The sequence below is a fragment of the Carcharhinus amblyrhynchos genome, chromosome 9 (assembly GCF_965287045.1).
Source record: "Carcharhinus amblyrhynchos chromosome 9, sCarAmb.v2.hapA, whole genome shotgun sequence".
NCBI classification, from domain to species: domain Eukaryota; kingdom Metazoa; phylum Chordata; class Chondrichthyes; order Carcharhiniformes; family Carcharhinidae; genus Carcharhinus; species Carcharhinus amblyrhynchos.
Window position 1 is genome coordinate 94,238,895 of NC_137332.1, and position 15,295 is coordinate 94,254,189.

At 47.5% G+C, this 15,295-nt stretch overlaps 2 protein-coding genes across 2 annotated transcripts in view; both read right to left on the reverse strand.

Moving 5' to 3' along the window:
• The window catches only part of LOC145348093 (H-2 class II histocompatibility antigen, E-S beta chain-like), a 231,901-nt gene that overhangs the window by 61,757 nt on the left and 154,849 nt on the right, over positions 1-15,295 (reverse strand). The window lies entirely within an intron of this gene.
• The window catches only part of LOC145348095 (H-2 class II histocompatibility antigen, A-U alpha chain-like), a 68,643-nt gene continuing 63,637 nt past the window's right edge, over positions 10,290-15,295 (reverse strand). Inside the window, exon 5 of the mRNA XM_080196237.1 lies at positions 10,290-10,609. The gene's annotated coding sequence lies outside the window, so the exon portion shown is untranslated. The remainder of the gene's footprint in view (positions 10,610-15,295) is intronic.

A 15,295-nucleotide genomic window follows, 5' to 3' on the forward strand; every position in this document is an offset into this window, starting at 1 on the left:
GGGAAAGGCTGGGAAGTACTAAAATAGTTATGCATAGTTATAGATGTAGGAAATGCTGTTCCAATTAAGCAACACCCTTATAGATTTAACCCTCTAAAGTTGGCACAAGTTCAAAAGGACATTGAAAGCATGCTTAAAAATGACACAATTGAAATTAGTTGCAGTATAGGTGGTACCCAATGTTTGTGGACTACAGGAAAGTTAATGCGGTTATGAAATCAGATTCCTATCTTATTCATTGGTTGGATGACTGCAATGAGAATGTGGCACAAGTGACTTTTACCTCCAAACTTGACTTACTCAAAGGTTATTGGCAGGTACCTTTATCCGAAAGGGTGAAGGTGATTTCAGCTTTTATGACACCAAGTGGTTTGTACCAGTTTAAAGTCATGCCATTTGGAATGAAAAATGCCTAGCCACATTCCAAAGATTAACCAACAAAGTAATTTCAGGATTTAGTGATTTTTAGTTAGACATGGAAAGAACATTTGGAGCACCTAGCAGAATTTTTCAATTGACTTCAGGAGGTGTACCAAGTCATGTTCTTCAGCCATACAATTGGACATGGACAGATGGCCCCATGGGATGTGAAAACAAAGGTTATTGGGAGTCCCCGGTACCGTTGACCTGAAGGAAAACAATGAGATTTCTGGGCCTGAGTGGTTTTTACAGGAAATTTGTGCCGAATTTTAGCCGCAGGGTTGCTCCACTGACTGACTTACTGAAGAAGTGTAGCAAATTTCAATGAACAGTGGAGTGTCAACAGAGATTTGACAGCCTGAAGGCTGTGCTAATCATTGCTCCTGTGTTGGGCACACCAAATCACACAAAACCATTCACAGTGACCATTGGTCGAGTCATGTGGGTGTTACTGCTTTATTATTACAATAAAATGATGAGAGAATAGAAAGGCCTGTTGGGTATTTTTCCAAAAAGTTAAGTACTCATCAGAAAATTATTCAACCGTTAAGAAAGAAACCTTGAATTTAGTACAGGCGTTGCAATATTTTAACATTTATGTTGCCAGTAATCATTTGAGATGATTGTGTATAGGATTGTTTAGATGGAGTTTATTGTTACAGCCTTTTAATTTGAAAACGATATATGTGGCAGGAAGTGAGAATATGCTTGCCAATGCTTTGTCACAAGTTTGATGAAAGAAGAACAAAGGACAAAGCACACTACAGCACAGGAATAGGCCCTTCAGCCTGCCAAACTTGCACTGATCACATTGTCCTATCTAGACCAATGCTTATATCCCTCTATTCCCCGTTTGTTCACGTATTTATCCAGATAAGTCTTAAATGTGGCTAGCATGTCTGCCTCAACCACCTCACTTGGCAGTGCATTCCAGGCCCCATCCAACCTGTGTGTAAAAAAACTGCCCCTGCAGATCTCCACTGAACCTCTCCTCCCTTTACCTTGAACTTTGCCTCCTTGTAACTGTCATTACTGTCTTGGGAAAAAACTTCCAACTGTTCACCTTATCTATGCCCCTCGTAATTTTATAAACTGCTATCAGGTCGCCCTGTAGCCTCCGTCTTTCCAGGGAGAACAATCCCAGTTTATTCAATCTCTCCTCATAACTGATGCCCTCCATACCAGGCAACATCCTGGTAAACCTTTTCTATACTCCTTCCATGTTCTTCTGATAGTGTGGGGCCAGAATTGGACACAGTGGGCAGTATCTTACCATTGCCTTGCGTCCATTTTCATCACGAAAATTTGGTAAAGTCGGGCATGAGGCGAGTCATGCGAACTGTGCCTGTTGTCACCCTGGTTTGCACTTTACCACAGCCCAAAAATGGCTGTGATTGGGAACCCACCCAAAACGAGTGCAATGTCAATTAAATAATTCTGAATATATTGTAATCCACTGGGCTGTATGCCCCACTCTACCAGCAAATCTGCCTTTACCACCGCTTTTGCCCAATCCAGATCGGTCTGGAACAGATATGCTCAATAAAAGTCCAATTCTGGTGCTCCATCACTGAGGATTAGTGAGGAGGTTAAATGCCTATTGTCGGACGGCTCCGTGCGGCTCACAGGGAGTCCTTCTGTGATGGCCACATTGTGTTTTGGATTGGGAGGGGCCTGTGAGTGTGTGGGGAAGGGGGGTGGTGTTGCTGATCATGGTGTCCAATGTCCAATTTGCAGCACGGACCCAGGTATCAGCACTGACCTTGGGTCTTGTGGATGCTATTGGGTCCTAGTGTATGCAGCACTGTTGCAGGTGTGCCGGAAACTCTTTGAAATGGCAATGCTGCAGCCTCAGGGCTTTTCAAGCAGCACTGTCTGTGCTCACGATTTTGAGAGACAGGATCTTGCAGCACTTAGAGAGGCAAGGACTTATTAGGGACCATCAGCATGGCTTTGTGAGTGGGAAATCATGACTGATAAATTTGATTGAGTTTTTTGAAGGGGTAACCAAGAAGGTAGATGAGGGCAGTGCAGTTGATACTGTCTTGACTTTAGCAAGGCCTCTGACAAGGTACCACATGGTACATAAGAACATAAGATGTAGAGATCCTGGAGAGAGTGCAGGGGAGATTTACCAGGATGCTGCCTGGTATGGAAGGGCTGTCTTACGAGGAAAGATTGAACGAACTTGGGCTGTTTTCCCTTGAGAGACGTCGGCTGAGGGGGGATCTAATAGAGGTTTATAAGATTATGAAGGGGATAGATAGAGTAAATGGTGGTAAGCTTTTTCCGCTATTAGAAATGGATAGAACGAGGGGTCACGGGCTTAGGGTGAGGGGGGCTAGGTATAAGACAAATATTAGAGGGCAGTTTTTCACGCAAAGGGTAGTGGGGGTGTGGAATGCACTGCCGAGTAAGGTGATGGAAGCAGGCACGCTAGGGTTGTTTAAGAGTCACTTAGACAGCCACATGAGCGGTCTACATATAGGGGGATATAGCAGGCCTTACTAAACATTGTAGGCTTGGGATTCCGTTTTTGCCTTAGGGATGTTACAGTTTTTACCTGTTTAATAATGAATTTTTTGTCTCCACAGGCATTTAGGTCCACCTTGTTGACCAGCAAGGGGCATGCATGCGGCAGGTTGTAGTGGGCTGCTCTTGGATGTTGCTTCGGGAGTTGCCTATTGCTTCATGTCGTTGGTGTGCTTAAACTGGACCATCTTGAGGGCAACATGACAGCTCAGAGACTATCTCTGTTGCTGTGCGGACACATGGATTTGGGCCTGTGTCTGTGGGAGTTTGCGCGTTCTCCCCGTGGTTGCGTGGGTTTTCTCCGGGTGCTCCGGTTTCCTCCCACATCCCAAAAATGTGCTTTTAGGCTGATTGATTGGGTAACAAATTGTCCCTATATTGGACCTCCCTGATCCTCGCACATTAGGCGTAGACTAAAATCATGAATAGGTCACTGAGACAATGGGACGGCGGTGCGGGCTCATTGGGCCGAAGGGCCTGTTTCCCGTGCTGTGTTGTTCTTTGTTCTTTGTTTGTATAAGAAACAGGAGCAGGAGTAGGCCATCTAGCCCTTCCAGCCTGCCCCACCATTCAATAAGATCATGGCTGATCTGAAGTGGATCAGTTCCACTTTCCCGCTTTCTCCCCATAACTCTTAATTCCCCTGTCTATCAGAAACCTATCTACCCGTGACTTAAATATATTCAACGAGGTAGCCTCCACCACTTCAACGGGCAGAGAATTCTAGAGATTCACCACCCTTTGAGTGAAGAAGTTCCTCCTCAATTCTGTTCTAAACTGCTCCCCCCACTTATTTTGAGGCTGTGCCCTCTAGTTCCGCTATCCTTTCTAAGCGGGAAGGATATCTCTACCTCTACCCTATCTAGCCCCTTCATTATCTTGTAAGTCTCTATAAGATCCCCTCTCAGCCCTCTAAACTCCGAGTACAGACCCAGTCTATTCAATCTCTCTTCATAAGCTAACCCCCTCATCTCCGGTATCAGCCTGGTGAACCTTCTCTGTACTCCCTCCAAGGCCAATGTATCCTTTCGCAAATGTGTGGACCAAAATTGCACACAGTACTCCAGCTGCGGCCTCACCAGTGCCCTGTACAGTTGCAGCAAGATCTCCCTACTTTTATATTCTATCCCCCTCGCGATAAAGGCCAACATTCCATTCGCAAATGTGCCTGCACAAAAAACTTGTATACGCATCCTCTCCTTTACTTTAGATATTGTAATTTCTCCCACTCCTGCACCCTCCCCCCACTAATTAGTTTAAAGCCCTATCTACAGCCCTAGTTATACGATTCGCCAGGACTCTGGTCCCAGCTCGGTTCAGACGAAGACCATCCCATCTGAACAGGTCCCATCTGCCCCAATACTGGTGCCAATGTCCCATAAATTCAAACCCATTCCTCCCACACCAATCCCTGAGCCATCCATTCATCTCTTTAATCCCATTTACCCTGCTCCAATTTGCACATGGTTCAGGTAGTAATCCAGAGATAACCACCTTGTCAGTTCTGCTTTTTAATTTGGTTCTCAGATTATCATACTTCCTCTGCAGATCCTCAGTTCCCATTTTGCCTATATCGTTGGCACCCACATGAACCACAACGACCGGATTCTCACCCTCCCACTCCAGGTTCCTCTGCAGCCCAGATGAGACATCCCGGACCCGAGCACCAGGCAGGCAACACACCCTTCGGTATTCTTTATCCTTGTCACAAAGGACAGTGTCTATAACCCTAACGACACTATCCCCAATTATCAATACATTCCTCTTTACTCCCTTCACTTTGACCTCTGTACTGTGGGCAGTTTGCTCATGGTGGGTTGTTGCATAAGGTTAAATCTCACAGGGTCCAGGGTGAGGTAGCAAAATGGATACAAAATTGGCTTCTTGACAGAAATCAGAGGGTGATTGTAGAAGGTTGTTTTTCAAACTGGAGACCTGTGACCAGCAGTGTTCCTCAGGGATCAGTGCTGTGACTACTGTTATTTGTCTTTCACATTAATGATTTGGATGAGAATGTAGGAAGCATGGTAAGTAAGTTTGCAGGTAACACCAAAATTGGTGGCATGGTGGACAGTGAAGGAGGTTATCTCCAATTGCCATGGGATCTTGATCATTTGGGCCAGTGGGCTGACAAATAGCAGATGGAGTTTAATTTAGACAAATGCGAGGTGATGCATTTTGATAGATTGAACCAGGGCAGGACTTAAACTCAGTTAATGGGAGGGGCACAGGTTCATAGCTCGTTGAAAGTGGAGTCACAGGTGGATAGAGTGATGAACAAGGCATTCAGCATGCTTGGTTTCATTGGTCAGAACATTGAATATAGGAGTTGGGATGTCTTGTTGAAGTTGTACAAGACATTGGTAAGGCCACACTTGGAATACTGTGTACAGTTCTGGCCACCCTATTATAGAAAGGATATTGAACTAGAAAGAGTGCAGAAGAGACTTACTAGGATGTTACAGGACCTGATGGTTTGAGTCATAAGGAGAAGCTGGATAAACTGGGACTTTTCTCTCTGAAGTGTAGGAAGCTTATGGGTGAACTTATAGAGGTCTATAAAATAATGAGGGCCATTGACCAGCCAGTCAATATATTTTCCCAAAGGTAGGTGAGTTTAAAACTAGAGGGCATAGGCTTAAGATGAGAGGGTCTAGAGGGGCAATTTTTTCACGCAGGGGATGGTGAGTGTCTGGAACAAGCTGCCAGAGTAGTAGTGGAGGCGGGTACAATTTTGTCTTTTTAAACATGTTTAGACAGTTAGATGGCTATAGGGAGATATAGTCCAAACGCGGGCAATTGGGACTAGCTTAGTGGTTAAGAAAAAAGGGTGACATTGGCAAATTGGGCCAAAGGGCCTGTTTCCATACTGTAAATCTCTGACTCTATGATTCTACTGCATGAGTTCTGGGTGTGTGGGAAGGATGGGTGGGGCTGTGTTCGTGGGGCATGGGGGAAATGCAGCATACCCAGGCCCATCACTCTGGTGTTACAATGTTGCAGGAGATTGTAGGATTTGGGCAGTGGGGGGGGAGGTGCAGAATGGAGCCCAGTTGCACAGATATAGCCCCCTAGTGACTGAAGCGCTTGGTGATCAAGGCCTCCCTTGCCACCCTCACATGCCTGATCCTGGCAGGCAGGAGGGTGCTGATGATTCAGAGATCATAGAACCCTACAGTGCAGAAAGAGGTCCTTTAGCCCATCGAGTCTGCACCAATCACAATCCCACCCAGGCCCTGCTCCCATATCCCTACATATTATACCCACTAATCCCTCTAACCGACACATCCCCGGACACTAAGGGACAATTTCTTCGCATGGCCAATCAACCTAACCCACACATCTTTGGACTGTGGGAAGAAACTGGAGCACCCGGAGGAAACCCACGCAGACACGAGGAGAATGTGCAAACTCCACACAGACAGTGACCCGAGCCGGGAATTGAACCCAGGACCCTGGAGCTATGAAGCAGCAGTGCTAACCACTGTGCTACCGTGCTGCCCGTTATGATGATGCCTGGTGCAAACTAGTCTGACTCCTACCTGAGCTCCGCACCTGGACCCATTTCTATGTAGTGGGTAAGGGATCTGAAACCCCCATACAGGGCCCTGGGCTGAGGTAGGGTGGGGGACAGGAGGGAATCGCTCATGGGTTCTGGGGAACCAATGGCTTCATTTCCCCAATGACACAGCATTGAGGGGCCTCCCTAACTGACATCAACATGAAGAACCCCTCTGACAATTGTCAATGGAAGAGGATTCCTGTTTGAGACAAATCTGAGACAAATTAGTCACAAGTGGGTGGTGGAAAAACATTTATTGTTTCCAATAAATGTGTCAGAAGAATAAGTTCTAACATAAAAACATGTGAACAGAAAACGGTAAGGTGCTTTAAGATCTATCTAACTCGCGCAGTTCTTCACCCGTGCCATCTCACTGCAACTATAACTTCCTAATCTTACGTGGCCTACCACTACATCTCGATGTCTCCCTAAAATGTAGATTGGAGGTGGAGGGGGCCAGTTGCCAACCTCACCCCATGGCCTATGATGTGCTTGGCAGGCATCCTCTGAAGGCCCTGGCCAGCTTCAAGGTGTCTGGGACGTATTGATGACACCTTTTTCATCTCACTGCCCCTCAGATGCCCTGCTGTCAGGAAGGGGGGAGTTAGAAGGTGTAGCAACGGCCACAGACTCCTGGCTGGAAGGCCCTGGCATGGGCTCGAGCCCTTCCTTGATTCCTGTGGGTCCCTCGGTCACTCCATGGGACGGCGGTCCTTCTGCAATGTTTTCTGCTTCTCCCGAAACTCTGGCGTCACCTCACCCTGCCAGTCCTGGAGGACCACCTGCATTCTACCCATGGTGGTCGAGCCTTCAGCATTGCCACCTGAGTTGGGGGCCACCTATTAATGGTGGCAGCAAGTGCCCTCTAAAACAGGGCCACATCTACAGCCTTTCAGTCATTACCCTCTGAATGGGCCACATTCTCAAGGACTATTGATGTAACCGTTGTGTCTCAGCACTGTCCAATTGGATCTCCTGCAAGCTCTTCAGCCTCTCAGACATGGGCCACAGAATCTTGAGAAGCCTGTTGAGTCCCTCAGCTGTGGCCTGCTGTGACTCAGCCATGGCCCTCTGGGACTCTGCTGTGGCCTGTGTGACTCAGCCATGGCCCTCTGGGACTCTGCTGTGGCCTGTGTGACTCAGCCATGACCCTCTGGGACTCTGCTGTGGCCCGCTGTGACTCAGCCATCACTTGGAGCCTGCCACTCATGGTGAGGGTTCCCTGCCCCAGGCTTTCCACCCCATTAACCGCCCTTGCAGTGTTGGCCTGGGGACCACACAAGACAGGTGATAGTTGGTCTGCCTGCAAGTTTTGGGACTCCTCCCTTAGTCCTCACGCCCGGCAGGTCCCCCTGAGCCAGAAGCCTCAGACGTTCCCCCCTCCACCTGATGTACATCAGCAGATGTGTCGTGCTCACCAGAGACTGACACAGATGCTTCACGTGGCCCACCGGTGAGAGAGTCTCTGGGATGGCGAGTTGTGAAGTGAAAGCTGACGCCAAATGGTGCCACCCTTGGAGGTCCCTTCACCCTCTTCCTCCGAGGATTCTTTGGAGCTGTCAGTCTCAGGATTTATGGGAGTTGCAGTGGGGCATGATTCCAGATGGTCCTGTGGCATCCGGATCATTTTATGCAATACAGGACAGGCACAAGGTTCAGAACAAGGGAGAGAAAAGAATCTGGGAGGTCAGAAAGTTGCTTAACATTTCTCCATTGAACACAGAAAAAAGCACCAAGAGGATTACATCACAGGAACAGAAGGGGGGAGGGGAGATGGGGGGGGCGGAGGGGAGATGGGGGGGGAGGGGGAGGGGAGATGGGGGGGGAGGGGGAGGGGGTAGGGGTGGGGTGGAGGGGGAGAGGGGGGGAGAGGGGAGGGGGGAGGGGGGAGGGGGGAAGAGGGGGGAGAGGGGTGAGCGGGAGAGGGGAGAGGGAGGAGGGGAGGGGGGAACGGAGGGGGGAGAGGGGGGAGGGGGAGGGGGGAGGAGGTGACAGGGAGAGGGGAGTGGGGAAGGGAGAGGGGAGTGGGGAGGGGAGTGGGGAGTGGGGAGGGGAGAGGGGAGGGGAAGGGAGGGGGAGGAGGTGACGGTCAGAGGGGAGTGGGGAGAGGGGAGTGGGGTGTGGGGAGGGGTGAGGAGAGGGGAGAAAGGGGGGTGGGGAGGGGAGAGGGGAGGGGGGAGGAGGTGACAGGGAGAGGGGAGTGGGGAGGGGTGAGGAGAGGGGAGAAAGGGGAAGGGGAGGGGAGAAGGGGGAGGGGAGAAGGGAGGTGGTGGGAGTCGAGGGGGGGAGAGGAGGGGCAGAGGGGAGGGGGTGAGGGGAGGGGGTGGGGGGAGGGGGTGGGGGAGAGGGGGAGCGCGAGGGGGGGGTCACTGCCACTCTGCCTGTGATTGGTGCGTGGATGGAGGTGCGAGATGACTGCCTGTGATTGGTGGGGGGGGTGTGTGAGGGGAGAGGTGGGGAGTACTGCCACTGCCTGTGATTGTGAGGGGAGAGGGGATAAGATTGGTCTGGGTGGTGGTAAGTGGGGGGATAAGGGAGTCAGTAATTTGGGGGTGGGAGGGGTCTAATACTATGGGGGGGTCAGGTGGAAGCATCATCCAGCCCAGCTGGAGTCTGGCAGGAGAGCAGTGTTTATTTTTGCACAATTGCAGTTGGAAGCTCCAGTTGGAGCTGCACAGTTTTGGGTGTGTTAAACCCCAGCCCTAGGCACTGTATTGAGAAATGTACTCGCTCAAAATTTTGCAGGCAGGGTGCATAGGGGGGCATGGGGGGAGGAGGCCTTAATAACACACCCAAAAGACGAATCTGAAGCCCTCCCAGTTTCAAGTCTGCCCAGCACTTAGACAAAAAACAGTAAAATACCACCCAGTATTCCAAATATGATCTAACCAGCATTCTATAGAGCTGTAACACAATTTGCCAATTTTTATACTTGGTGCCCTGACTGATGAAGGCGGGCAGGCCATATGTTTCCTTCAGCACCTTTTCCACCTGCGCTGCCACTTTTAAAGATCTGTGAAGCTGTCCTCCCAAATCCCTGGGTGTGTCCACACTCTTGTTGCTTCTGCCAGTTATTTTATAGCCCCCACCTGAATTGGATCTACCAAAATGCATTTGTTTGGATTAAATTCCATCTGCTATTTCTCTGCCCAGTTTTCCAGCCTATCTGCATCCTGCTGTGTTCTCTGACAATCTTCACCATTAGCCGCAACTTGAAGAGTGCAGAGAAAGTAGAAAAGTACTTAAACTGGGAGTTAGGAGGGCAGAAAGGGGTCATGAAATGTCATTGGTAGACAGGATTAAGGAGAATCCAAAGGTATTTTATCTACATGTATTAAGAACAAGATGGTAGTTGGAGAAAGAGTTGGTCCATTCAAAGACAAAGGAGGGAAATTATGTGTAAAGGGTGTGAGGAAGTGGGTGAGATCCTTAATGAGTACTTTGCATCGGTGTTTGTAAAGGAAAGGGTTACGTTGATTGATGGTGTTTTGGAGGGGCATGTAAAACCTCTCGACTAAGTTACCATTATGAGGAAGGAAATGCTAGGTATATTAGAAAGCACTAAGATAGACAAATCCCCAGGACCAGATGGCATCTATCCTAGATTACTGAGGGAGACAAGAGATAAAATTGCTGGACTTGGGGCTCCATTATTATCCATCAGTGTTTTGCTATCCTGCTGAGCCCATTAATCAGAATTGTACAGAACATTATGATGAACAGATTATTAATCATGAAAGTACAGCTATAACAAAAAAACTACAAATCTTTTTACAACTTTATACAAGTTTTAATGAAATCTGTGACATGAGAAACATCTTAATGTACTAACATTGTTCACGTAGCACTAGAACAGGGTTAACAAATTAGTCTATCTGAATAAACGATTTGAAAAATGATCATGAATTCTAAGACACAGTTTTATCAAGAATATATCAATGCTCCATGTGTTCAGAAATTAGTTTCAGTTTCCGGCAGCTTCACAGGGAGTGATGAGAGCACACAATACAACAATGACAGATTCACAGGGCAACAAGAGGACACAGTGCGACAGTGATGGCTTCACCCTGGGGCTGAGCATCTTCTACCTCCCACCTAAATTGAAAAGAAAATCATCACAAAGACATTGAAAACAAGGCACACTGATTTATTAAAATCTCATTACCTGCACAATCCCTCGATCAGTACATATTAACTTACAAAATAGGAGCAGAGATAGGCCATTCAGCCCCTCGAACCTGCTGTGCCATTTCATAAGATTATGGCTGATCTATTTGTGTTTCAAGTTCAACATCCCAATGTACCATAATAATCCCTTGCTTAACAAGAATTTATCTACCTCTGCCTTAAAATTATTTAATGACCCTGCCTCCACTGTCTTCTGAGGCAGAGAGTTCAAAGTAGCACAAACCTCTAAAAAGGTTTCTCATTTCTGTCCTAAAACTGTGCTCCTAGTTCTGGATTGAACCACAATTTGGATGGTATGGTGGCACAGTGGTTAGCACAGCTGCCTCAGTGCCAGGTACCTGGGTTCAATTCTGGCCTCGGGTGACAATGTGGAATCTGCACATTCTCCGGTGTCTACGTGGGTTTCCCCTGGGTGCTTTGGTTTCCTCCTACAGTCCAAAGATGTGAAGGTTAGGTGCATTGACCATGCTAAATTGTCCCTTAGTGTCCCAAGAACATATTATTTATATATCAGTTAGGGAGAATTAGCATGGTAAAGTATGTGTTACGAGGGGATAGGGAAACGGGGATAGGACCTGGTTAAGAGTTGGTGTGAATTGATGGGCTGAATGGCCTCTTTCGGCACTTTAGGGATTCTATGATTCTAGAAGATGAAACATTCTTTTCACATCCACCTTTTTGAGACTGCTTTGGATCTTATACATTTTAAATAAGTCACCCCCAATCTTCTAAACTCCAATGGAAAAAGCCCAGCCAGTCCAACCTATCATCATTGCAGGCACTAATCTAGTTAAACTCCTCTGAACTGCCTCCAGGGCATTTAGATCCTTCCTTAAATAAGGAGACCTAAACTGCACACAGATTCGAGATGTGGTCTCACCAACTTCCTGCATAATTGAAGCATCACATCCTCACTGTTATGTTCAGTTCTTCTCAATGACGGATACCATCCCATTCACCTTTTTAATCCTTGTTGCACCTGCATATTGACATTTTGTGACTCATGCACAAGGACTCCTGGATCCATCTGCACTTTGTAATTTTGCAGCTGTTCTCTGTTAAAGTAATTCTCTGCTTTTTTTTATTCTTCTGGTCAAAGTGAACAACTTCATATTTTCTCACGTTATACTCCATCTGCCATTTTTTGCCCACTCACTCAACCTATCAAATCTGTCTTCCACCTCCTTATGCCCTCTTCACAACATATTCCCTACCTATCTCTGTGTCATCTGCTAGTGTAGCTACCATGCCTTCACTCCACTCAAAGTCATTGATATAAATTGTAAAAAGCTGAGGTCCCAGCACAGACCCCTGCAGAACTCCATTTGTCACATCCTGCCAATTAGAACAAGACCCACTCATGTAGACACTGTGTTTTCTGCCAGCCTGACAGTCAATCTTTGATCCAGGCTAATAATGTTATCCCCTTCACGTTTGCAAACAACACCATCATAGTGGGTTGGATATCAAACAATGACAAGACAGAGTACAGGAATGAGATAGAGAATCTGGTGAATTGGTGTTGTTGACTTCAGGAAGTGTAGTGGAGGACATGCCCCTGTCTACATCAACGGGGATGAAGTAGAGTTGGTTGAGACCTTCACGTTTTTAGGTGTCCAGATCACCTACAATCTGTCCTGGTACCCCCATGCCAACACTATAGTTAAGAAAGCCCACCAATGAACAAAGAACAAAGAACAAAAGCAGCCCGGGAAACAGGCTCTTCGGCCCAATGAGCCCGCGCCGCCATTTTAACATTACCAGTCCCCCCTCCACCCATGGCCCTTATCTATGCCTATGGCATTCCACATTGAGGGAAACTAATTTAGGGACAATTTGTTACACCAATCAGCCTAATAGCACATCTTTGGGGTGTGGGAGGAAACCGGAGCACCCGGAGAAAACCCACACAAGCATGGGGAGAATGTGCAAACTCCCACAGACACTGGCCCAAATCCATGTGTCTGCACAGCAAACAGTGATAGTCACTGAGCTGCCGTGTTGCCCAACATCTGGTCCAGTTTAAGCACACACTACCGACATGAAGTACTTGGCTATTCTCGAACATCCAAGAGCAGCCCAAGTACGACCCATCGCGTGTATGCCCCTCGTTGGACAACAAGGCGGACCGGCTTAAAACCTATGAATGAAAAGAGAAAAACATTAGTATCATTCCACATCCTTATACATTACCAGGGATGTCCCAAGGCTACTGAACCTTATTTAAAACAATCCCCTATATTCCTCCATCTCCAACCCACTCATGTGCCTGTCTAAGTAACTCTTAAACAACTCCAGCGTACCTGCCTCCACCACCTTGCTTGGCAGAGCATTCCATACCCCCACTACCCTCTGTGTGAAAAACCTCCCTCTAACATCCGTGTTATACCTCACCCCCTCACCCTAGGCCTGTGGCCCCTCCTACTGTGCGTTTCTAACATAGGAAAAAGCTTACCACTGTTTACTGTATCTATACCCTTCATAATCTTATATACCTCTATTAGATCTCCCCTCAGTCACCGTCTTTCAAGGGAAAACAGCCCCAATTTGCTCAATCTTTCCTCATAACCCAGTCCTTCCATACCAGGCAGCATCCTGGTAAACCTCCTCTGCACTCTCTCCAGGGTCTCCACGTCTTTCCGGTAGTAAGGCAACCAGAACTGGATGCAGTACTCCAAATGCTGCCTAACCAATGTTCTATACAACTGCAACATTAGACTCCAGCTCTTATACTCTATACCCTTTCTTATAAAGGCTAACATACCATAAGCTTTCTTCACAACCTTTTCCACTTGTACTGCCACCTTCAAAGACTTGTGCACTTGCACCCCCAGGTCCTGCTGAGTTTCTATACTCTTTATAGGTCTACCCTTTATCACATAACTCCCCCCTACATCATTCCGACAAAAATGCATGACCTCACATTTATCCAGATTAAACTCCATTTGCCATATATCTGCCCAATATACCAGCTTATCTACATCCCATTGTATTGCCTGACACTGCTCCTCACTGCCCGCCAATCCAGCCATCTTAGTGTTACCTGCAAATTTGCTGATCGCACCACCTACTCCCTCTTCCAAGTACATAAGAACATAAGAACATAAGAAATAGGAGCAGGAGTAGGCCATCTAGCCCTTCGAGCCTGCCCCGCCATTCAATAAGATCATGGCTGATCTGTCGTGGCTCAGTTCCACATTCCCGCCCTCTCCCCATAACCCTTAATCCCCTCGCTTATCAAAAACCCATCAACCTGCGTCTTAAAAATATTTAGCGAGGCAGCCTCCACCACTTCAACGGGCAGAGAATTCCAGAGATTCACCACCCTTTGAGTGAAGAAGTTCCTCCTCAACTCCGTTCTAAACCGCCCCCCCTTTATCTTGAGGCTGTGCCCCCTAATCCTACTGTCCTTTCTGAGCGGGAAGAGTCTCTCCACCTCTATCCTATCCATCCCATTCATCATCTTATACGTCTCAATGAGATCTCCCCTCATTCTTCTAAACTCTAACGAGTACAAGCCTAGTTTATTCAGCCTCTCCTCATAGCTCAACCCCCTCAACTCCGGTATCAGCCTAGTAAACCTCCTCTGCACTCCCTCCAAGGCCAAAATAACTTTGCGCAGGTGCGGCGACCAAAACTGTACACAGTACTCCAGCTGCAGCCTCACCAATGCCCTATACAGCTGCAGCAAGACCTCCCTACTTTTATATTCAATCCCCCTCGCTATGAAGGCCAGCATCCCATTCGCCTTCCTGACCACCTGCTGCACCTGCAAGCTGGGTTTTTGCAACTCATGCACAAGGACCCCGAGGTCCCTCTGCACCGTCGCCTGCTGCAGTTTTTCGCCACGTAAGTAATAATCCTTCCTACCATTATTCCTACCAAAGTGGACCACCTCACATTTGCCAACATTAAATTCCATTTGCCATTTCCTGGCCCATTCGCCCAGCCTATCTAGATCCTTCTGCAGACTCTCCACACCCTCTGCACAATTTGCCGTTCCCCCAATCTTGGTGTCTTTTATATATATTACAAAAAGAGGTCCCAGTACTGAGCCCTGTGGCACACCACTAGTGACAGACCTCCAGCTAGAAAAGGACCCTTCCACTACTGTTCTCTGTCTCCTCTTACCAAGCCAATGCCCCTACTTTGTCAGAAGATGAAGGAAATTTGGCATGTCAGCTAATACTCTCACCAATTTTTACAGATGCACCATAGAAAACATTCTTTCTGGTTGTATCACAGCTTGGTATGGCTCCTGCTCTGCCCAAGACCACAAGAAACTACAAAAGGTGGTGAATGTAGCCCAATCTATCACGTAAACCAGCCTCCCATCCATTGACTCTGTCTACACTTCCTGCTGCCTCGGCAAAGAAACCAATATAATTAAGGACCTCATGCACCCTGGACATAATTAAGGACCCCATGCACATTCTCTCTTCCACCTTCTTCCATTGGGTAAAAGATGTCTGAGGTCATGTACCAACCGACTCAAGTGGCAGCTGGAATATAATGAAGAAAAGTGAGAGGTTATGCACTTTGGAAGCAGGAATGGAGACAGACTGTTTTCAAAATGGGGAAATGCTTAGGAAA